Raw genomic sequence first — 25,609 nt, forward strand, 5'->3', positions numbered from 1 at the left:
AGAGAGAAAACGACGACGACAAAGAACGAGAAGGAGAAGAAGAAGAAAGGAAGGTGAAGGGAGGGGAGAGGAGGGGAAGGAAGAGAGGGAGGGAGAAAGGAAAAGGAAGGAAGGGAAGGAAGAAAAGAAGGAAGGGGAAGGAAAAAGGGAAAGGAAGGGAGGGAGGGAGGGGAAGGAAGGAAGGAAGGAAGGAAGGAAGGAAGGAAGGAAGGAAGGAAGGAAGGAAGGAAGGAAACTTTCAGGGTGTCTGAGAAGTAACATACTTATGTGTATGTCACTAATTTAAAATTCAATCAGTAAATGTAATACACACTGTCACAAGCAATAAGCCTCTATCCCTTAGGTCTCTTAAATGTCACCACATTGCTGGGGAGACACCTAAAAGAGTGTCCTTCACCCAGCTCATAAGAGGTTCTACCCACCTTTGGATGCTATGCTCTAATAGGTTGCCTCTCCCATTCAGCAGATCTCAATCTTGCTCCTCCTGACATGTTTGATAACATTATAATCAAAGACCTCAAGAAGATATTTCTACATACGAAATTTCATGAATACCACACATGTGTCAGTGAATTTTTAAGTCCGTTCATTTCTTCCTCCTTAGAAATGAAAACTGATTTATGACACTAACGTATTTTTAAGAATACAGTAGTAGCCTTGGGCTGGGGAAATGACACACTGGTAAGTCCTTGATCCCCAAAACCCTCTCAAAAGGCAGGCATGGGAGTCTTTGCCTGTAATCCCAGCACTAGAAGAAGTGAGACATGTGGGTACTAGCCCATTAGCCAGCCTATTTGGATGTCAACCTTGGCCTCTATAGGTACCTGCAGACAGGCATGCATGCATGCACATGAGGGGGGTAAATTTAATACTCGAATATCCCTGAGGGTTAATGAAGCCAATGCTTCAATGTTAACATTACAGACAACATGATTTGAGATAAAAGAAATGAGTAAAACCTGGTCACTAAATAATTAATGTGTATGGTGTGATGCCATGGACAGAATTCATTTCAAAATTCAAACAAGAGCTGTATCTAAGCAACTTCAAGTCAGAAGCCACATTCAAAACAAACCAGGAGCTCTACTGTTTACATGTGAACTTGTTTGTAACTGATTTGTGATTTAGCTATGTTAGACACGGCTTTAAGTCTAAACAGCGTTCACTATAATTTAGAACAAATGTTTCCGTGGAGATTGTCAATCATTGCACCCTCCCCATCCAGTCTCTACGCCTCATAATGTCGGCACACAGGGAATAAGGCAAGTCATTGTGGTAACAGGTTTGGGGTGTTCATGCAGTCCCAGTCAGGTCAGTTTGCGACAGTCCCTAGTGTTATCATAATAGACAAAGATGGCGCACAGTTATTTCTCTCCTGGGGCCTCCAGCTGTTAAGTTAGCTAGGTACCATAGGTATGCATCTGCTTTCCCTGGGGAAAGTTAGTCTGCAGTACCATGAAACGAAACCAGCAAGAAAAGAGAAATAAAGTGGTGTGGGAGAATTATCTGTATTCTGTCAATCATGTATTTTAATAAAACACTGATTGGCCAGGCAGGCAGTATAGGCGGGAATACCATACAGGAAGTAGAGGTGATGCAATGAGAACAGGAGAATTCTGGGAAGCAGGAAGCTTCCCCTGCCACTCCTGCGCAGACCACTGAAGAAGCAACATGTAAGCTGCCCCCGCTGGAAAAGGTACTGAGCCATTATGGCTAACATAGATAATGATAATGGATTAATATAAGTTATAAGGACTAATAAGAAGCCTGACCTAATGGGCCAATCAGTTTATAATCTTATGGAGTCCTGTGTGTGATTTTCTTTGGGACTTGCCGACTTGTTGGGGTGCCGGGCGGGACAGAAACCCCAACAAGCCGGCCCTCATGTTACAATAAAGGATAAAGTGCAATGAGAAAATCCTCGTAGTCAAGTCCCTGAGTGTAGGATAACCATATCCTGGGAGGGGACGCCGATGAGCTCTCGGCTCCTGCAATCCTGGGCCACTCCAAGATTCTGTCCAATTATGGCTTCCACTCTTGCCTAAGAGGTGCAGCTAACCATACCAGTTTGTGAGACTAGACATTAATATATCAGTTAAGAAACTATTAATATTTTTCATAGATATGTAGAATTCGATGATTAGGACTGGATTTATCAATCTTGATTAAAAGCAAAATACAGTAACTGATTATACAACACAAAGTTGATGTTCCTCTCATTTAAAACCCAGCTGAGGAGGATGCGATTGGGCGTGGGAAGATGACTCAGCAGTTAAGAGTGCTTCACCTTCAATCATGAGGATCAGAGCCCAGACCCAGCACCCACATAAGGCGGAGGATGCTCCTGCAAACACCCAGACCCCATCTTCTGGACTGGCCTAACCATGATCTACAAGTTCATCCCTCAACTATAAAGGCAGAGAGAGATTAAAGGCAGACACTAGATGGCCTCTTCTGGGTCTCCCTGAAGAAGCAAACACACACACACACACACACACACACACACATGCTGTAGGAAGTCTTACAGCCAGTGGTTACTTGCCAACTGGGGCATGGCCTCTTATACTATATAAGCTGATGTAGAGCATGTGTCTGCTCTCTTTTTCCGGCTGCAGGATTCAGTTTCTGATCTCTGTTCAAGCAGAGGATTCTGATTTGTGAGTCTACCCCTAAATAAATAACCATCTATTTCTCAATTCTGAGCTAGTGTGGGATTTCTTTTATGTGTCCTTCTTCATTCTCTCTCTCTCTCTCTCTCTCTCTCTCTCTCTCTCTCTCTCTCTCTCTCACACACACACACACACACACACACACACATGATGAGAGAGAGAGAGAGAGAGAGAGAGAGAGAGAGAAAGCCTACACACATCATAATTTTTGAATTAATATTGCTTATTGAGTGCAGTTAAAGGCTTAGGGTTATTTGATATTATTTATTGTCCTTAAATGCTGAAGATCAGGTTCTTTCTATTATTTTGTTTATCTCTCTTGGGAACTCCAATTCCTTGATCATAAGTAGTGTCAACTCTACTCCAGACTGCATGACACAAAGAGAAAAATAAGGAGAAAAAAAGGGACATCATTCCATTAGACATACACACACATGCACACACACACACACACGTATACATACACACATATACAGACACACACATGTATACATACACACATATACAGACATGCACATATACATGCATACATATACATACAAATATATACACATGCACCCACAGCCCAGCACACATGCCATGGACATTCTCTTAAGCAAAGCTTCTTAAGGAAATAGTGCACAATAAATCTACTTATACCCTATTGACTGAAACAAGAGTGACTTCTAACAAAGGCATAACTAATAATTACAGTCCTGGCTTTATATGGCACTGTGCCAAGTTTAAAATTCTATTTCCAAAGAAAGGAGAAGAGGCGTCAGGAACAACTTGTGTTTCTGTCATAATTGCCAGTGATGCACTACAGATAAAGCATCAGCCAGTGCTCTTCAACAAGAAAAGCTGTGATAGTTTTAATGGATGATAGACAGATGACTAAGCCACAGAATGACCTAAAAATCAGGCCAAAGGTTCAGAAATGTGCACTAAGTAAAGGTAGATTTTACTGGGTATATTAAAAAAAAATTCCCAAGTCAGGATTATGGGATCCTGCCCCTCCCTGATGAACTGCTGAGTAGTGATGTATTCTAGTGAAGATGTATTATCTTCAGATTTTCCCCTCTAGTGAATGCACCAGGTTCCACTGAATCATCCCAGAGCCATCATGACTCCCACCATTCCGCTTAAACTCAGTGGGTCACAAGACAAAGCAAAAAGACATTGTGTTACATAATTTTAAATGTCAACTTTCCACAATATAGAATCAAGAACAGTGGTTCTCAGCCTTCCTATGCTTCAGCCCTTAAATAGTTTCTCATGTTGTGATGACCACCAATCATAAAATTATTTTTGTTGCATCTTCATAACTGTAAATCTGCTACTTTTATGAATCATAATGTAAATATCTGATATGTAGGATAACAGATACGCGACCTCTCTGAAAAGGTTGTTTGACCCCAAAAGGGGTCAAGACCCACAGGTTGAAAAACACTAATCTAGAAAGTGAGCCTGAATCGGACTACCAAGGTCAGTGTAGCCTGTGGACATTGGTGTAAGATCTAGTCCATTGTGAGTGCTTCCATTCCCTGCACAATAGAGGACAGGTGAGGCCTAAGTGAGAGCAAGCAGACAGCAGTAGACAGCCTGCGAGCATTTGGCTCCCCGTGTTCCTGACTGTGGATATGATGTGACCAGCTGTCACCAGTTCCTGCTTCTATGACTTCCCTACATAATGGGCTGTGTTACCCAGAACTGAGAGAGTTAAATAAACTTCTATGTTGATTTTTTTTTTCAGGATACTTTGTCACATTAACAGAAAAGTAATGACCTGATCATGAAGATGAGCCCTGTAGGAAAGGGGGACTTATGAGGGTGGGGGGTAAGAGTGGAGAGGGGTGAAAGTAATCAGGATGCACTGTATGCATGGATGAAATGCCCAAAGAGCAAATTTAATTAATAAAGAGCAGCGTTCTCAAGTTAAAGAAATAAACACAAAGGCAAATACTGAAAGGCAAAAATGGGACTACTCTTCATTACTCAAAAACAGCTGAGTGTTTCAGATGGCGCCAATACCTACATCCACAGCCGTCACGGAGGGAAGCATTAGTCTGATGCTCTTCCTGCTCTTCCAGTAACTTCTACATTGCTACAGGGGCAGCAAAAGGGCAATGAACAGCCACTTAGTGTAGGAGGAGGAGGCTGTTGTTTGTTCCCAACTGCTCAGCCCAAAATAAACACACAGAAACTGTATTAATTAAATCACTGCTTGGCCTATTAGCTCTAGCTTCTTATTGGCTAACTCTTACACTGAATTTAACCCATTTCTATTAAACTGTGTATCGCCACATGGCTGTGGCTTACCAGCAAGGTTCCATCAGGCATCTGTCTCTGGCAGGGTTACATAGCATCTCTCTGACTCTACCTTCTTTCTCCCAGTGTTCAGTTTAGTTTTTTCGCCTACCTCTAGTCTTCCCTGCCAGGCCCAAGACAGATTCTTTATTCTTTAACCAATAAAAGCAACACATATACAGATGGACTTCCCATACCAACTTTGAATGTATGTCAACGTGCAATGTGTGATAGTGTGGGCTCTGGTGGTATCGCAAAAGAGTGAGCTTAATAGATAAATTAAAATAATAATTTAAATTTCACAACTGCTTTTTAGCATAGGAAATTCAGATTTAGTTCATTCCAGCAAGCCAGATACAGAAAGATCCTCCTATTTGCAGCCAGCATTTGTCTTGTCACAAGAATTTACTGAGCAGTAGAAAGTCACCTGTCATTGCCTATAGATTTCCATTTCAATAATGCGAGGTGTGCATTATATACATATGTCTTTGCAGACAGCATGCACTATCTGTAACATAAATTTTCTGTCCAAATCTAGTGGGGGTCCCATGCTTTCATTGTACACAGTAAGGTTCTCCATATCCCCCTCATTTGCTAAATAAATCTTAAAAATGGTAGCAGGACAGAAAGCCTACACCAAAGTAAGACAGCTATGGGTCAAAATATACCACCAGTTCTCTCCAAGAAATAGACACTTTATCACAGCTGGAGTTGTATAAAAGTAACAGCTATGACCATCTCCCTGCTTTTATAGGACTTTATTCTTCAAACCTGTAGAAAAATGACACACAAATTGCTTTTCCATTCTCTACCAACCTCAAACTTGTTCCTAGAAGGAACTGTCCTAGCAATTCCCTTGAATGTAGGTTTTAAAATGGCTCTAAAAGTCAATAGGAGCCAAAAGGCCCAACAAGAACACGAAGGCTTAGTTGAAATTGCTATTCAATGCAACAATACTGTGCTATCCTACAGGCTACAGGTCTGTCCTCAAAGAGATGAGCAAAACAGATTGCCACTTACTCCAGCATCACTCAAGCGGGATGTCACTGATGAGTCAAGTCCAGGCACTACACACAAAAGCTTGAAGCATAAAACGTTGTCGTCTTTCCTTTTCCTCTTCTCTGTCTCTCTGTGTCTCTGTCTCTCTCTGTATGTGTTTTTGTCCCAGCCTCTCTGTGTCTCTGTCTCTCTCTGTGTCTCTGTCTCTCTTTGAGCCATGGTCTTATATAATTCCAGCTGGCTTGGAACTTGGGGTGTAGACTCGGCCTCAGACTCACAGAGATCCACTTGCCTTCCAAGAGCTAGGATTAAAGGCAAATTCCATAATGCCCACCTAACATTTTAATGTTCCAATTTATAAAACACACACACACACACACACACACACACACACACACACCAGGGCATGGGTTGGCTTAGTAATAGGCCTAGTAGAGTTCTGTGGGAAACTCTATTGGTAAAATGAGTACATGAAAGTAGTGTCCAATAGTATTTTAAAGGCATAAAAATTATTATTCTAATTGCTAAGATCCATTGATTGCATTTTCTCTTTTAAAATAAAACAATATTATGATCTGGGAGTTTCCACCATAAAAGTTCCAAAGCTATAAATTATAATTTTCGATATATGAAAGAGTGGGACCTAATGATACAATCATGGATGGCAGTTTGTTAGTATAAAATCTGTTTGGTGTCTTTTTCAACCTTTCCTTCTGATTTCTGAAAGAACTAATTTGTATAGTATTCTTGGGAACATAGGTTTGCATCTTCTGCTATGGAACAATATTTTTGCACACTGTGAACATGTGCTCCTCTCATTGGTTTAATAACAAGCTTAATGACCTAAGATAAAGCTTGGGTGGGACTTGCAGACAAAAAGAGAGCAGGGGCATCTCCTTGAGATGGAAGAGGGGGCAGAGTCACCAGCCAGATGAAGAGGAGGCAGGAGATGAATACACCATGCTGAGAAAAGGTACCGCCATGTAGTAGTGCATAGACACGCCACAGGGGTTAAGTTATAAGAGCTAGTGGGACAAGCCTAAGCTATCTGCCAAGCATTTATAATTAATAAGAAGTCTCTGCGTGGTTATGGGGGGACTGGTGGTCCCAATGAAAACTCCACCTATATTCTGCTCTTAAAAGCTGAATTCTCTGCCTATCCATGCTCAGTCAGGAAGCAGGGAGAAAAGAAAGCTGGGACTCAGCTTGTTTTCCTGTTTTTACTTAGCCCAGAGCCCCAGTTCCTAGAATGGCGCTTCCCGCTGCTTTCAGGGTAGGCCTCTCTGCCTCATTTAGGCATGACCAGAGGTGTGCCTGTTGGATTTTAAATCCAGTTGAGTTAATGATTAAGTCAAACCATCATGTTCCTATTAACTCTTTACTGGATGAGCGCCTCATTCCTAACCTTACACCCCCTAGGTGACACTCTCCTCCCTCCCCTGACTCTCAATCCCAATGATACAGCCAGGCTGATTTGCCTAAGTCAACATTTGCTGATCTCATTGCCTCATTATGTTTGCCCAAGAAGCTTCTTTAATGACCACATGATGCCTCCTAAAGGAGCTTCTAATCTGGAGGCTTAACTGGCGCTCATGCTCCCTAGGGTACACTGCACTGCATCTTTGCATACGGAGGCGTTCCTGCTTACAAAAACCTTCTTTTTAATCTCTTCAAATAGATCATGAACAATATGCAGTTTCGAAATGTATGCCCTGGGTCTTTGGAAAATATAGGCTCACTGAGTTGTGCAAATCTTGACACTTTTTTGTGAGACATCAAAATATAATGCTTGTTAAACTAACCACCAACCCATTCAAGACTTTAGTACTTGCAAGACTTCAAGTCCCTCATGACAACACAAGCTCTTCCCAGATTCTAAACGCTGGGAGTTCTTTCCCTTGCAAATGCAAGACCACTTTGTTCATTCTGAAGGAAATGCCACCGACTTTTGCTGTTGAGTCATTCCATGAAATAAAAATGTTCCATGAAACAGTAGCTGCTCCCCTCACTTGTGTTAGCTTTCAGCTGCTGCCTGGTAGAGAGGGGCAGGCGCTCCGGACCCCTTGCAGCTCTGTGGGTCAGAGTTCAGTGTAAATCTTTCCCAACTGGCATCCCAGTTGCTGGTGACAGAAATCCTCACTCAAATCTCCAGCGAGAAATACTTTCCATTTGTTCATAAGCTGCTGTTCCCATTTTCTGGCTGCCACTCAACAGCTATTCCTAGCCTCCTGTGGGCCTCTGCTTGCCACGGAGAACGGCTTCCTTAGGCTACCTTCAAAGCTAGCAATATTAGGTGGAGTCCATCACGCACTTCACCCTCAGCCACTTCTGCCTTCCTCCTACCTTTGTAAAGACCCAGGGTGACATGGTTAGGTTGTACCCACCCAGGTGACCCGGGATTATCAGCCTGTCTCAAGATCCTGAACTTGAAGCAGATCTGCAAGTTACTTTTGACACATGAGTAAGACAAAGACAGACTCCTGAGATCAGGGCATGGTTACATTTGCAGAGTTGTGAGCGCTTACCACTCAGTTCACAAAGCAACACTTAGGGATTTTTCTCTAGACAATGGCTGTCTGCGGTATGTAACTGATTTTATCACATAGTCTAGTAAAAATGGTCAAATTATAATTGGGTAGTTTTTCAAAACATTCTTAAGTCAATTTGGCTTTAATTTTCCTTGCTTATAAGTATTTATTTATTTGTTCATTTAGACAGGACTTTGCTATGCAGCTCAGGCTGATTTGCAGCTCATGATCCTTCTGCCTCTACCTCCCAAGTGCTAGAACTACAACCTCCCCTCATGCAACCGATGAATTATTTTCTAAAATAAATACTTTTGTTTATTCCTTGAGAAGTACATACAGTGTTTTGGTCACATTCACCTCCAATCTCCTCTTCACTCCTCCCTGTCCACCTACCCAACTTTCCGTTCTTCCTATTTTCTTTTCAATTTAATAACACATTGACTTCAGTCTGTATGAGCCACATACTTCTAGGAGCAAGGCTGTCTACTTGCTCATGGTCAAGTCATACCATTAAAGAAAACGGGCTCTCTCTCCCACAAAAGCCATCAGTAGTCCACAGATCCCCATTCTATGCTAGAATACCACTAACTCATGTAGGTCTCGTAAAGGCAACCACAGGTGAGGTGGAGTTCCTGAGCACAACAGTACTGTCATGTCCAGATGTTACCACTCAAGTCCCCCTGGCCTCTGGCTCCTAAATTCTTTCCACCCTCTCTTCTGCAATGATCCCTTAGCCTGGAGGAGAGGGTGTGGCAAGATGCCCCATATGTGGCTGTATAGGTGACAGTCACAGTCTCTAAACTGTGACTGGTTTTGAGTTTCTGTGTTAGTCGCCATTCCAAACTTGTGGATTCTTGAAGGTAACAAATACAACGACCAAAACAGAGTTTACTCACTCGTGTTGATTCATGTCAGTGGCTTGCTAGCTATGGCTAGACCATCAGCAATGCAAATGTCAATACAGACATCTATGTGATAATGTTTCCATCCTGAGAGAATTTTCTCGATGTCCCTTCTATCTCTTGTCCTCGACCAGTTCTCTTGTCCTGGTAGCAGGGACACTCCTTGAAAGGGTTGTTTACCTGGCCTCATTGTCTCATTTCTCTGTTTCTTTATGAAACTCACATCAATCAGGTCGCTGTTCCAGTCGCCCAGAAAAGCCCTGGTGACGGAGGCTCCCTGAGGTCCAGGCACGGCTCCCAGCTACTGACTACCTAGCCCTAAAGAAGGCGCTGACGGACGGTAGCCCTTGCTGCCTTTCAAATCCTTTGTTCATTTGGCTGCCACAAATGAAACACAGAGCTTTCAGTCGTGTTCCTGGCTCTCCATTTTCAACGCCCTTGCCTTATTTCTTAGAGCCCAGCTCTCTAGACTTTAGCAATTGGTGTTCTTCTCTTTCCTGCTTCCATCTCTCTCCTTTACAGTCATCCTCCCCAGCCTTAGGACTTAACAAGAACTTGACCTGTCTGCGTCCACCCCACGGTCCCTGAGCTCAGTTCCTAGCACTGTCTCCACACACAGACAGCGTTTCCACCTGGCCTCTTTGCTGTGCCTCCCATGCAAAAGTCAACACGGCTTCCTCCTCAGCTCGAGGAACACACCATCTCTCTCTTTCATCTCCTTTCAAGCCTCACTCAACCTTGGTCTTTCTCATTGAACACGTAACTTATCACACCCCTAAAATAGCCCTCTTGCCCTCATTTTTTCTTCCTCTCTCCTCCCCATCCCTCGCCTACTCCCACTCTCCCTGGAAATTTTCTCCTCAAGTGTATTTACTACAGATTTTTCTGACTTCTGTTTTGAATGTCTGCCTTCCTTCCATAAAATATGAGCCCTAAGAGAGCAAATATTCTCAACAAATACTTATTTCTTAAAGAAATTAGGGGAAAAATCAATTAAAGGTGCATGCAGATGATCTGATTTAAGAATTATAACAGCATGTTCTAGACATTACCATAACAGTCAGTCAAGGCTCTCTTCCCACTTTGTGTCCATCTTATTATCACTGTTCATTTTGTCTCTTCTGTCCTCCCTCGGGTGCACCTCCTCCCTCGGGTGCACCTCCTCCCTCGGGTGCACCTCCTCCATGTTTATTTCTTCTCTGACTGCTCTGGTCTACAAATAGAAGAGAAGGCCAGTCCTTACAGCTCACCATTCACATGCAGCCTCCCCGTTATACAGACTCTGTGAATTCTCTTGGGTACTCTTCTTCTCTTCAGGATCCCCCTCCCTGCAGCTCTCTCCTTCTCCTCCTCCTCCTCCTCTTCATCCTCCTCTTCCTCCTTCTCCTTCTCCTCTTCTTCCTCCTCCTCCTCCTCTTCCTCCTCTTTAACTCCTGAGGTCACGTTCCTCCCACCTCTAGAGTAAATTCTTTTATCTTTTCCAAGACCTGTGTACCCCTCTTTCACAACCACCCCAAACCTTAACATACACTCTTCCTTAGGATCTCTAACCTTTTGTTTCCTATGAGCTCCGTGTGTGTGTGTGTGTGTGTGTGTGTGTGTGTGTGTGTGTGCATGTGTCTGTGAGAAAGGTGTCTAAGGGACTGATGTCCCTCTTTTTCTCCTTCTTTGTTTTTTTCTTCGTGTCCTAGAGTACAGTTGGCACTATTTAAGATCAAAGGGTTGGAGCCCCCAAGATAGCTTCAGCCCTTGGCAATGTGAAATTGCTTTAATTTAAATTAAGACACACCCATCCATAGAGAGCCTCTATTTGACCTCACTGCTGAACTTGGTTTGGTGTTTTCCTTTCTTCTGCTGCCATGTTCTGTAACCATGAAGGAAAAGGTCAGCTCTTGGACAGCAGCGAGGCCCTACTGGTCTCCTTGGACCTTCTTTGTGCATGGCTGTGGAACGTTGACATGGAACCACCGTTCTATAAAAACAATTCATAATTTCATAGTTCATATTTATATAACAAAACTACCTAGGCCATATGGTCTGCCAGGCTATGTTCTAAACAATTCATTGGTGGTAGTGAATAGCTCTCCTTCACTTCATAAAACCCACTAGATAATACACTACAGACTAACAGCCACTTGGCTTGCTATGCACAGGCCAGATCTACAAGGAAGAGGTTTTCCAGCGAAACAACACAGGAGTTTGGGGTTACCCACCCCTGGGAAATTTTTAAGTTCCACATTCTTGGGTAAAGTTTTTTTTTTTTTGGATTTGTTTTGTTTTGCGTTAAGTGGCATAAGTAAAAATCATGGGCAACACAGATGTTTGTTGATAGGGGTCAGACTGTCCCAGCATATGGTTTCCCAGGTTGTCTACATGGGTGACTTTGAAGCAGGGATTACATAATAAGACCTCATAATTATAAGCTTATATGTACAGCTTAATAGCTTAAAAGGTGCTTTTCAGCTCGTTTTAAGTTAACTGCTACAATTACCTTATGAAGAGAAAGAACAAATATAATTAAATCGGGAAAGCAAAGGTCACAAAACTAGCAAACACAGAACGGATCCCCAAACTCTGAAGTTTTCAGTTCAAATCTACCATCATCTCAGACCTCCTGAAATTAAGCTAAATTCATATAACCATTCCACTTCCTTGTTTATTTACATAAGTCTGGCCAGACCACAGTTTAAATTCCACGGGTTTCCTACCTTGCCATAACCCTTACAAATGCTAAAACGGAAATAACACTGCGGAAAACATGAGGCCACAACGGCACTAACATTCAGAGGGAAAACAATGGCAATTTGAACTGTGTATTGAATAGGTTTTTCAGATGCTCCTGATATATTTTTAAGTTTGTTCTCTGAAAAATTCCATATATCTAGACAACACGTCTTGATTAAATCCATTTCTTCCCTCCAACTTGCCCTAGCCCCTTCCAAACATCGCTCCCTGCCAACCTCACATCCTCACCCGTCTGGATGCAATTAGTGCTGACAGCATACACACAGGTCTGGGCCCTGACAGCCACCAGTACCCTCCCCCCACCCCGCAGCCAACAACTATTGACAGCTCTTCAGCTAGCTGGGGCTGGGAACTCGGGAGCCCCTCCCCACTCCATGTCCGATTTTTAAACTGATCTTATGCAGACAAGGACAGCTGCTGTCAGTTCATACGTTCAATGGCAATGGCATGTGTGGGGGGCAATAGCATTTCTCAGCACTCTTCCCTCTCCTCTGACTCCTACGTTCTTCCTTCGCCTGGCTTCATATTGCTCCTTGAGGCTTGGTGGAGAACGGGTTCCTATAGCTATATAGCTGTCCCGTGTGCGGATGAGCAGCTCCTTACTTTTCTACTCTGAACAGTTCTGAAGCTCTACATTAATTGCTATCCACTAAAATAAGAAGCCTCTGTGACAAAGTTCAGCTATACGCATACATAATCACACATGCACAAGCTTGCACACGTGCACACACACACACACACACACACACACACAATGACAGAAAATTCAAATAAGAAAATACTTAGCAAAAATCACGCCCTGCCAAATACATGCCAGAAAACGTATCTTTTATTAAAATAGCACAAGGAATCATATACAGGAGAGGTCAGATTTGTCAGCCAGTGTTTTCTAAATTAGACGCATACAGCCAGTTGTTTTGCTTTGCTTGTTCATTGTTGCAAGCCATGAATTAAATGTGTTCTTGGCCATGATCCTGAGCACTGAAGTGTCCAGTACTGTGTTCCCAATACAGCAGATGCCAAGGGACAAAGACACAGGAACAGAACGGCACCTAAGTCATTTCATCCAACAAACATACTGAGTCACTACAACATACAAACCCTTGCTAGTGTCTGGCAGAGACTATATTAGGGGAGGGGGAAAAAGGACTCGCCATACTCTGACAGAGGGAAGGCATCTAATCTAGAAGCTGCCAACTGAATACACAAGTGCCCCTGGCATTCAGAGCACAGGCACCGTATATAGAAATGTGTTTGCGAGGAGTATGTGAAATAAAGGGAGCATTTCACCGTTTATTCTCTAAGCCGAATGTCCTTTAAACACTAGCGTGATCATGTAAGTCTGAGGACAGAAGCAGGACATCCCTGAAATACGCCGGTCAATATCGCAGCACCAGACAGGGCCAGGCATAAGAGGCCTTCATCTGCTCTCACTTCATCCTCACCCACTGCTCCCCATGCAGCTCTCAGCCTTAACCAAGAGCGTCTAAACAGCAGCAAAGGAGGCCAAGGCTGGATTCAAACTACAACGCTCCTCCCATAAAGTATTTCTGAAAATGAATGGCGACGTGCTGGGGTCGTGATAGGCAATCCACTCCTCTAACTCTAGCATAAAACCTCTGTATAGGACCAGGAGCTATTTATAAAAATTCCGTGTATTGCTCAAGGAGTTACTAGAAATAGCTAACCCACAAACAGCTTGCCAAGCTCACAGTCTGCTAGTGAAAACAAATGACACCCTGGTATGTTCCTTGGCTCCATAGCAGTCAATATGTGCGTTCCTTCGGTCTTAATCGGGTGTGCTGTTTATATATGGGACCAGGCTATTCTTGCACCTTGTTGATCAGGGACTCCCTGCTGAGTCTTTCATTTATCTCATGTGCTGCTATTAATAGCGTGGTGCCTGATTTCAGTCACTATTTGGCATGGGTTTCTTTTGCCTGGTTATAATTTTCATTCAGGATGAAAGCTTAACTCAGACTCTCATTAAAAACCACGTGCTGTAAACCTCACACTTCCACAGGAGGTAGAAAAAAAAGACCCAGGATGACCTCCCAGACAGTCCCATTCATTATGCTAAAGTAATGTTTTTCTTCCAACGATGAATGTTCATATTGGAGTTGACATCTCAACCTTTACCGAATCAGCCGCTGTGCAAAGGCTGGCAGAACTGGTCTGTAATGCTCTCTGCCCCAGGGCTGCAACCTCCCCAAACCCTGTCTGAACAGTCAAAGCCCAGATTCATCCACAGGAGGCCCTTCCTCTTCAAGTAATCCAGGCCTGAATAACCAGACGGAATCTGAGTCCTAAGTACTAACAAGGGGGAACCCTGAGGGGTCATATGGGCTCCTCTGAAAAAGGTCTGTTTGCTTCATGACAAGTATTTTCCTGGAGAGTCATTGAAGAAAAATGTCACACAGATGCAAACTACTATGGTTATCAGTTAAAAAAAAACAGCAAGTAATGTTTGATTGTAATTTCTAAAACTTCTAAAACAAACAGGAATAATGAAAAAGATAATGTTTATAATGCACATTTTGGAGAAATCACAAAGACTTGAGATCATATGATCTTACAGGGTAATCTTAGAAGACAATGGTCAGAGCATTTAGATTTTTTTCCTTAGAATGTCAAAAAATCAATCTCATCACAAAATACTTTTCATTCAAGGAGGGACTTGAAGGTCACTCGTGAATGCATCTTGAGAAAGGGTTTGAAAAATTGATGGGATGAAACAGAAGAGAAATATCCGAAACAGGAAGCCAGAACAAAATGAACCACACTAAGGACTGCATCACAGACTCTAACCTAAGTGTTCACTGAGTCAGGGGAGCGCACAGGCTAGCGAAGGAGCAGCTGGAAAGTAAGGGGCTTTCATAAGTCTTAGTATTAGAGATGTTAGAAGAATTTAAAGGTCTGATTAAAATGGGAAAGGCAAGAAAGAATGAGTAAATGTGGATTCCAAGAAAGAAAACAAAATGAAATAAAGAAAAGAAAAAAGGAAGGAAGGAAGGGAGGGAGTGAAGGAGAGAGGAAGGGAGGGAGGGAGGGAGGGAGGAAGGGGGAAGGGAGAGAGGGAGGGAGGGAGGGAGGGAGGGAGGGAGGGAGGGAGGGAGGGAGGGAGGAAGGGGGAAGGGAGGGAGGGAGGGAAGGAGGGAGGTAGGAAGGGGGAAGGGAGGGAGAGAGGGAGGGAGGGAGGGAGGGAGGGAGGGAGGGAGGGAGGGAGGGAGGGAGGGAGACAAACAGACAAACTACACACAAAGAAATCTAATCATGGCTCTCACTCTTTAGTAAATACACAACCTGTCCTACTTTGGGTTACTATTGACCGAAAATAAACTTGGGAGGAAAGGGTATGCTTCCATTCCACATCACTGTTCTTCAAAGGAAGTCAGGACAGGAACTCAGGGCAGGAACCTGGAGGCAGAAGCTGATGCAGAGACCAAGGAGGAGTGCTGCTTATTGGCTTGCTCCCCATGGCTTGCTCAATCTGCTTTCTCATAATACCCAGGACCTCCAGCCCAAGGGTGGCACCACCCACAATGCTCTGGGCCCTCCCTTATCAATCGCTAATTAAGATAAAACCCTAGAGGTCTGGCTGTAGCCCGATCTTCTGGAAATATTCTGTCAATTGAGGGCCCTTCCTCTCCAGTGATTCTAGCTTGTGTTAAACTCACATAGAACTAGGAAGCACAGCTGACCCCTGGTCAGCTTGACACAAGAGCACATCACATTAAGCCATAACCTTTCCCTTCTTGTTCATCCTCAAGATCAAACATTAATAAAGACATCAGATTATAAAACATTTTACAAATTTTCAAAGTCTGTGTCTTATAAATTCGAGCACTTCACAAGTTGTCTCTTTAAAAATATCCAGTCTCTTTTAAAATTCAAAATTCAAAGTCTCTGCGAAACACTCAAGCCTCGTTTTTTTTAATGTTCAAACACCCTCAAACCGTGGGCATCTGTGAAATCCAAGATGAATTAGATACTTTCTGATTTCAACAGGGAAGAATCAGGGCATGGCCATAATCAGAACAAAGAAAAGCCAAGTTCTACCAGTGTAAATAACTAAATCTCCAACGTCCGGGGTTCACTTCTGGTCTTCGAGCTTCCTCCAAGGGGCTTGGGTCACTCCTCTGGCTCTGCGCTCTGCAGCACACATAGCTTGCTTGCTCCACCGCAGCTGCTGTGGCCACCCATGGTACTAGCATCTCCAAGATGCTGGGGTCTTCTGTGCAACCAGGCTGTACTTTAACCAATAGCCTCTCTTAGGCTCTTTTCATGGTGCCTAGCCTCAAATTCTCTACCTGACCTGGGCCTCCAATCGCCAGTGAGACTGCGCCATCACCAATGGCCTCTCCTGACCTGTCACTGTGTCGAGCCGCAGCAGCTCTCTATGACCCCTTCATGCCTTCAAAACCAGTACCACCTGGGTGACTCTTACACTACCAAGGTCAGCTGCCAGTTTCCAGGGACAACCAGGCCTGCCATTGAATGCAGCTCCTGTGCACTGGCCGAGGAAACACTGCCCAGAAGATTTCCCCCTCTGGGGTGGTTTAAATGAAAATGGCCCCCATAGACTCATGAGGAGAGGCATTATTGAAGGTTTGGCTTTGCTGGAGTAAAGGGGGTTTGTCTTTGAGGTTTCATAAGTGCAAGACGGTCCCAGTGTCACTCTCTCTTTTCGTTGCCTGCTGATTCAAATGTAGAATTCTCAGCGACCCCTCCAGCACCACATCTGCCTGCATGTCACCATGCTTCCCACCCTGATGATGATGGACTAAACCTCTGAACTGTTAAGCATCCCTAATTAAATGTGTTCCATTATAAGAGTTGCTGTGGTCATGGTGTCTCTTCACAGCAAACGAATACTGACTAATACAACCTTAATGCTGCTGGTCTCCTAACCACAGCTAATTTCTCAGTTCCAGCTGACCAGCATCAATTGTCCCAGTAACAAAGATTCCGTCTCATTGGTGCCAGTGTTTTGTCAATCGTGAGGGACTCTCAGTCCCAGCTGACCAGAACAACAGAATCTTAATTCACCATAATAAATGGCCCTGAGGGGGTCTCTAGGCTTCTCTCTGAAACTTTATAAGCAAGGCTTCCATCGTCCACACTGCCCTCAACATTCTTGTCTTCCAAGCTCCTACAGAACATCTCCCAGAGCTCTGAATGGCTTTTTTAGCCTAAATTTCCAACTCCTTCCACAATCTTCCCTAAAACAAATGATCAAGTCTGACACCGCAGCAATCTCCTCTCATTCTGTCCTAGTTGGAGTTACTATTACTGTCATGAAACACCACGACCAAAAGCAAGTTGGGAAAGAAAGGGTTTATTGGGTTTATATGTCCACATCACTGTTTATCTTCAAAGAAAGTCAGGACAGGAACTCAAACAGAGCAAGAACCTGGAGGCGGAAACTGATACGGAGGCCTTGGAGAAGTGTTGCTTACGGGCTTGAGCAACAAGCCCTATGGCTTGCTCAGCAGCCTGGGTCTTTTCCCATCAACACTAAATTAAGGAATTGCCCTACAGGTTTACCAGTAGACCCATCTTATAGAGGAATTTTCTCAGCTGAGGCTCCCTCCCCTCCAATGAGTTTGTAACAAGTTGACACAAAACTAGCCAGGTTTCATCCACAACAGCAAAAGCCTATTACTGAATGATCAGCCTCCAACATAAAAAAACAAGAGCAGATATCAGATACCAGAAAATGGAAGTAGAAGAAAATATATAAAAGGAACAGTGATCAAACAGCTGGAGACTAAGAGACTCGTCCACAGCTGACGGAAGTGGAAAAAGATTCAGGGATAAGATGAAATATCCGGAAGAGATGGTGAAGTCAGTCTACACACACACACAAACACACACACACACACACACACACTTTCGGCTCTCATTTTGGGTTTTGTCTTGTTACTGTTTTTCTAAGTTGTTTTCTTTGAAATGCATGCAAGAGAGTGAGTGACGCCCTTTCCCAGAAATTCAAGTTGAAGTGAGTAACATCAAAATATACTAAGGGTTGCCTAAGGCAGAAGAATCTGGGGACATCAATGAACAGGTTCTGGGTTCTGTCCCCAGCTCAAAAGAAAAAGAAGAGGGGGGAAACCCACACAAAACCTGAGGATTTGCCCTAGTACAATGAATTAGTGGAAACAATAAATTCTTCTAGTTCTCCTATTGATAGCTATTTACTTTCCCAAGAATCCAAAGCAGGCCCAGTGGCCACTTTGCGCAAAAGATTTAGCTAACAGAACATTTTTGGAATCTCCTAGTTCAGACACTAAGAATGCCTGGTGGTGTCCTTTTCATTAAAACAAAACAAAACAAAACAAAACAAAAAAACAAAAAACAAACAAAAAAAAACATGAGAAAAGGAAACATCAGCTTGCATGTTAAAATAATTTACGGGGCCCCATCCCTAAAGAAAGAGCATAGGCAATTAATGAGTACTGAGAGATGGAGGAGTCGTCTTCCCCAGAATGGGCGCTCTGATTGGTTATTCAGTACCAAGTGGTCTGTCCTCAAAATATGTACATCCAAGCAACACTAAACAGATATGGCAGACTGCATTTATATATTTTATATATATACAAAATATATATTATAAGTATATTTATTCCTATACACGTGTATGCTTGTCTAACAAAAATAATTAAAGACAATGAGCTCATGAGTTTGAAAGGGAGCAAGGGGCAGGAGATGGGATAGATTAGAGGGAGGGGAATGATAGAATTATATTTGAATTAAAAACAAAATAAACTTTAAAATAACCATCAGCTATGTGAAAAGCCCACCTAGACACACTGGTAAGGAGTCTGAGCTGGTCCCAGTGCCCGGATGTCTCATGTGTGCAGCTGAGACTGTAGCCCTGACAACGTCACTCTGACCATCCAGTCCCAGCAGATGCCATGTGTACAGACATGAGCCCTTCTCACTGCGAAGGAACTCGGACTACAGGCTGGTTAAATAAACAAATACTGTTCTGGTGTTCAAACCCCAAGTGGTATGGAATTTCTCAGGCCAAAAAAAAAAAAAAAAAAAAAAAAACAATAGAAAATTCAGGATCTGGGAATAAGGTGCTGCCACAGCAGAAGCTCAGAGCTTGTGGCCTTAGCTTTGGGAAGGGTCACTGTATGGAGGTGGGCGTGGCCTGGAGGAGAGAGAGCCCGAAGGGCTGGGAGAAAACTGCTCCAGAACCCTAAAGAGCAAGGTAAGGTACTCTTGCGCAATTCAGTGCCCCTGAGCACATGACGAAGGTGTCTCACGAACTTAAAGACCGAGTTAAGTCTTGTAGGCAGAAAGCTGAAAGAGCCACTGTCTTCTTCTGAGAACGTCTGAGGAAATTAGGAGATGCAAGATGAGCTACGGAGGAACTGCTGGGTTTTCAGAGGAACGAGAGAAAACATCACAAGTCAGGACTCCGCGCGTTCAGAAGGAAACCTGCTTCCCATCTGCAGTCTCCCTCAGCGCAATAAAACGCTGTTATAGACAAAGACTAAAATAGAGCTCTACCAGGGGAAAGAGAAAAACGCCCTGGGGGGTGGGGTGGGGGGGGTAAGTCTGAAATAAGAAGCTAAGTCAATGGTATTTCCAGCATGACTTCCATCAAATAGATTTTAATTGAATGTATGGGAAGCACATGATAATGTCCAGAGCTGTACTCATTTTTTTAAATTATAAAAGTTTATTAATTTATAAAAGTTTCCATTTCCGCCCCTCCTCCCAACACCCTCCCACTCCCCCCACTCCCTCTCCTCCTCCCTCTCCATCCCTAAGAGCAGTCAGGGTTTCCTGCCCTGTGGGAAGTTCAAGTTCCTCCCCCCTCCCTCCAGGTCCAGGAAGGTGAGCATCCAAACAGACTGGATCCCAAAAATCCAGTCCAGTATATACAGAGGAAACAAGTCCCAGTGTCATTGTCAATGGTTTTTCAGAAAGACCCCGTGCCAGCCACATTCAGAGAATCTGGCTGGATCACATGCTTGTTCAGTTCCAGTCCAGCTGTACTCATTTTGACTAAAATAGAATGAGACAAGAAGAGGGCTCTGAACTCCCCAGTCCCAGATCCTCTGTTGGCTGGCAGCAGAATTAAAAGATCAAATACCAGTACCAGTTTTTCTTACTGGGAAGAAAGGGCAACATGGGGCTGGAGAGATGGCTCGGTGATTAAGAGCATTGCCTGCTCTTCCAAAGGTCCTGAGTTCAATTCCCGACAACCACATGGTGGCTCACAACCATCTGTAATGAGGTCTGGTGCCCTCTTCTGGCCTGCAGGCACACATTCTGCAGGCAGAATATTATATACATAATAAATAAATAATAAATAAATAAATAAATAAATAAAATTTTTTTAAGGAAAAAAAAAAAGAAAGGGCGACATGGAAGATAGAGCCAAGAAGCCCAGAAAACCAACCCCAATGAAAACTGGATCCTATAAAAGGAGAGTCTCCTGTCTGCCAAAAAGCAGGAATCAGCTGACTTTTACACTTGCTGTCACGTGACTCCATAAACCACTCCTGCAGATCATTTTGAACAGGGAGCCTACCATGCCGATCTGTTCCCTAGGGAGAGTGCGACGAGAGAATGCCTTGCTTGTCCATTCACGTCTCAGGTTTGTGTATGTGAGAAGCCACAGCCAGCCTACCTTCTTTGCACCTAAATATGACTTAATGGGTAAATTTCTGATATTTGTGTCTGAGCCTCTTGTAATAATGGGAGAAGACTGCCGGGCACATGCAGAGTGAGTATAATTTGCCTGCAAAGGAATGTGAATATTCATGGCCAGAAGGCAGGCTGTGGTGGGTTAAATACGAGCCCACAGATTCTGTGGTGGAAGCTGCTGCCTAGCACCATGAGTCTGTTCTGATCCCGGGACTGCTTTAACCAATAAGTGTTTAGAGATTGTCCCAATCCCATTCTGGGAAAGCTTTCAGTTTTGACTTTTGAACTCTAGGAAAAGGTATTAAAAAAATAAAAATAAGAAGCTACTATGAAACCGGCATCTTGGAAAGCAACTAAAGCCAGTCCTAGGGACAGGTCAAAGTAAGAGATCCAGCCAGTTCCTTCCTGACACAGCCATCTCAAATGAGAATCAGAAAAAGACAGCTACCACCCTGAAAATCCCAGCGGCAGCAGATGCGGCATGAAGTAGAGTGGAGAGGAGAGGAACCACACAAACTGCAGAACAATGGACAAATAAAGAACTGCCACTGGCTGCTTAGTGATTGCTGGTGGGTTAAGCCATGGTTATACACACCCTTGAAAAACAACATTGAGCTGGGTATGGTGGCACAAGCCTTTAATCCCAACACTCAGGAGGCAGAGGCAGACAGGTCTTTGTGAGTTCAAGGCTAGCTTGGCCTTCTGGTCTTTAGAGAGCTCCAGGACAGCCAGGACTAAAGAGTCTCTCTGTCTCTCTGTCTCTCTCTCTCTCTCTCTCTCTCTCTCTCTGTGTGTGTGTGTGTGTGTGTGTGTGTGTCTCTTCCTCTCTGTCTCTCTTCCTCTTTCTTCATCTCTGTCTCCCTCCCTTCCTCTCTGTCTCTGTCTCTCTTCCTCTCTGTCTCTCTTCCTCTGTCTCTCTTCCTCTCTCTCTCTTCCTCTCTGTCTCTTTCTGTCTTCCTCTCTTTTCCTCTCTGTCTCTGTCTGTCTCTCTCTTCCTCTCTGTCTCTCTCTCTTCCTCTCTCTCTTTTCCTTCTATAGGATCAGCTCTCTTACGTGTCCTGAAGCTCCCCCTTCTTCCTCAAAAGTCACAGTGTTTTCTCTAGTCCCTAGATTCCCTGCCACCAAGACCTGCTCCTGCAATAGTGGGCAAGACAAGAAGGGAAATGACAGCTGCAGTCCTGAGTCTGCACAAGCTGTTTGAAGCCGGAGGCTCCGCCCCGCACCCCTCCCCTCTCCCGAAGGACTGTTTGAACAGTTCTCTCAGTGCTAATACTAAGTGACCTTGGTATCAGGCACATTTTTGTCATTTGGTTGTTGTTGTTGTTTTGTTTGGGGGTGTTTTCTATTGTTTTGTTTTTAATAGCTGAAAGCAAATTAAAAATGCAACAAAAAACCACATTATTTTACCTTCACTTAAAACTGCACATTAATTCTTTCCTACTAAGACTTGCACTCAAAATGCAATATTCTATTCTTCCCTCCAAAGTGCAATTCTCTCTCGACAATAAATCTCTTTTTAGCGATAATTATCTAAAAATGCAGATTCTCAGACAGCAGCAGGCTTACATTCCAGAAAATGAAGACATTGCTGGTCTGAGGCTTTGAGGGTCTGCTTTGGGTTGTGATTTCAGCTACTAGAGAATAAAGGAACACATTCAACTAGCTTTTTATGAATCTGTAGAACTAGAAATTATTGGGGAACAACAATGGACTCCATGAAGACTCTTCTGAAGTCCTGGAGATTATAACCTTTGCCAAATGCAAGGAGGCTGAATTAAGGTCTCATGTCATAAACTCAGTGTTCAAAAGGATACTGCAAATAAACATTCTGCTCACAAACATCTCAAACACTGAGATTGTGAGCTACTTCCTCTGTCTAATCTAAGGTTATTTGCCCAAATTCTGTCCACTCTGGAGGTAATCCCGTGCCAAGGGTGCCCCAAGATCAAAGACAAAAACAACACCTATTTTCTACTCATTCTGACTTACAGGGCAGAAAGAAAGAGGGTGAAATTATTTTACTGGCATTCAACTTAAAATACATTTCACATTAAAAGATAATGCACTAGAGATTAAGATGAAATCTACAATAGCCATTCATCTACAACAAGAGGTCTCAGGGATTTGGAGCTGTGACAGGCTGCAAGTACATCACCCCCTCAGTTAGGAATAGGCCTTCAGCCTCTCCTGTCCTGAGCCTTTTAGAAAAATTCCAAAGTAATGATCAGAAGTATCCTATTTATTAGGGAAGTAGTAGACTTCCCTGCACTTCCAGTAAAAGAGCTGATAAGATAAAATACATTTTAATAGTTTAATAAATACTTCCATTCTCAGGTAACAGCTTCAGAGAAAAAGATAAAAAATAAAAGGTGACCTGGCCACAAATGGGGCATCAGACACTCACACATACATACACACACACATACACACACACACAAACACATATACACACAGACACACACATGCGCGTACACACACGAACACATGCACAAACACACATGCACGCACATACACAGACACACACATGCAAACACACATACTCACACACATACACACATGCATGCACACACACCCAGACAAACACACACACATACATGCATGCACACATCAAGGCTCAGGGGTCATCAGAGAACAAGAAGAATGAAGAGTGTAAGAGCTAGAAGTAGAGAGGACCAGAGTGAAGGAGCATCTCCTGAGCATGGCAGGACCGCAGCACTCGTAAACCCACAGCAGATGTGGTCGTCTCCAAGAACCCTGAATAGGATCGACCTAGTCAACATTCTAAATGGGGCAGGGGCTCATGAGTCCTAGCCCGTGAGGCTCACAGACAGATGATGGCTTTTACTGCAGGGAGGGAAAGTCAATTTTCCTTAGGGGTAGAGCCCTAGTAGGTCAACCACACTTCGGTGGGTAGTGTCAGACCCATAAGTATGTGGTCAGCACAAATCGGACTCAATGGATGATCTAAACAACAAATAGATAAAAAGAAGGCATGAAGTTGGGAGGGAGTAGGAAACGGGGAGGGGTTCTCGGAGAGGTGAGAGAGGAGCGGGAGGTGAAAATGACCCAAAATACAATGTATGAAATTTCAAGGGATAAATACATAAATATCAAGTACACTTCTCACCTAAACAGTGTTCTGCCTGTCTCACTCCACACATTTTATTTGGAACATACAATTTTACTTTTAAAAGCATTTTAACTTTCTTGCATTTTTTCACCCTTTATAAATACATGCACTTTGTGTGTATTTTAATTCAGGCTACCAAATAGGAGGATGTAGGGTTTGGGATACCTAACTAGCACTAAGTGTTTTAGCTAGAGTTTCTATGGCTGTGAAGAAAAAAAAAAAAAGACCATGATCAAAAGCAAGTTGGAAAGAAAGGGTTTATTTGGCTTCCACTTCCACATCACAGTCTACCGTGAAAGGAAATGAGAGCAGGAACTCAGGGCAGAAACCTAGAGACAGGAACTGAAGCACAGGTCAGGTAAGAAGGCTGCTTAGGGTTTGTTCCTCATTGCTTACTCAGCCTGCTTTACATAACTCAGGGCCAGCAGCCCAGTGGGCTGAGCCCCTCCAACATCAAAAGTTTGCACCAGATGCCAATCTGGGAAGGCATTTTCTCAGTTGAGTTTGTATATTCCCAAATGACTCTGGCATGTGTCAAACTGATAAAACACTTGCCAGGACATTAAGAATGTTGGAAAAATGCACAAGATCAACTATTTTATAGCAACTTCTTTAAAATATATATAAGAAGCAAAGATCTAAGAGGTCTGGGACAACATGGTGTCTTCTGGACATAAGAGGATGCAGGAACTCATGAACTCACAGGAGCCATGGTGGTCTGGAGGAAAGCAAGCCAGGCGACATTCCAAAATGCCTAGGGGAGGGACTCGTCACCCCCACCTCAAGCTGAGGAGTGGTTGATGTTGATGGCAACTGGAGGAGGAAGAGTCAGTTCTCTTGATGGGGGTGATTCTTGGTAGGCTGATCATTTTCCAGCAGATGGCCTTACACTAATGCAATGTGGGCAGTGCTAATTGGACAAACTGAACTTCACAAAAAACAAAATGAAACAAGACATGAAGTTGGGAAGAAGGGGGCACAGATCTGAGAGGTGCTGGAGGAAGAAAATGGGTAATGAATATTATGGCAAACTTTGTGTGCATGTATGAAATCCTCAACAAATAACCTTAAAATATTACACAAAAAAATTAAAAGAAGGTGAAAGAAAGGAATATAAAGTAAAGGAGAAGTGTTACATCTAAAATTATATACTTTCTCGGCACCAGGAGAGACAAGCGTGCACACACACACACACACACACACACACACACCAGATGTGAGAATATCTTCTCCCCTGTCACGCAGGAAGCTGAGAAGCCTGACAGTCATCAGGTCCTGGTTAATGAGCCCCACAGTTCAAGATCACAGCATGTCTGGCATCTGCAGTCATGGGGAAAGAACACACAGCCCTCTGCCTGGGGACAGTCTCTCAGGAGCTGTTCCAAAATAAACCAAGCCAGGAGACAGGACGGCTGCTCCCCCACAGAGGGTGATGGATCCCATACCTGACCAGGTACACGTGCACTCAGAGCCAAGGAATTTATAAATTCCTCATCTTCTACCAGGTCCTAAATTTCACAAGATCATTCATTTCATTTTTTTATTTAAGTTTATTTATTTATTTGTTTATAAAAATTTCCACTCCCTCCACTCCCTCCCTTCCTCCCCTCCACTCCCTCTCCCCCCCCCAACTCCCTCTCCTCCTCCCTCTCCAGTCCTAAGAGCAGTCAGGGTTTCCTGCCC

At 43.6% G+C, this 25,609-nt stretch overlaps 1 protein-coding gene across 4 annotated transcripts in view; it reads right to left on the minus strand.

The window, feature by feature from the left end:
• The window catches only part of Tbc1d4 (TBC1 domain family member 4), a 166,398-nt gene that overhangs the window by 71,723 nt on the left and 69,066 nt on the right, over positions 1-25,609 (minus strand). Inside the window, exon 1 of one of the 4 annotated variants that reach the window (XM_087912272.1) lies at positions 5,976-5,994. The exons of the other annotated variants lie outside the window; for them this stretch is intronic. The gene's annotated coding sequence lies outside the window, so the exon portion shown is untranslated. Of the gene's footprint in view, positions 1-5,975; positions 5,995-25,609 lie in introns of those variants that run through there. 4 annotated transcript variants of the gene reach the window in all.

This window comes from Myodes glareolus, chromosome 12 (genome assembly GCF_982192425.1).
Source record: "Myodes glareolus chromosome 12, mMyoGla1.1, whole genome shotgun sequence".
Classification (NCBI taxonomy): Eukaryota; Metazoa; Chordata; class Mammalia; order Rodentia; family Cricetidae; genus Myodes; species Myodes glareolus.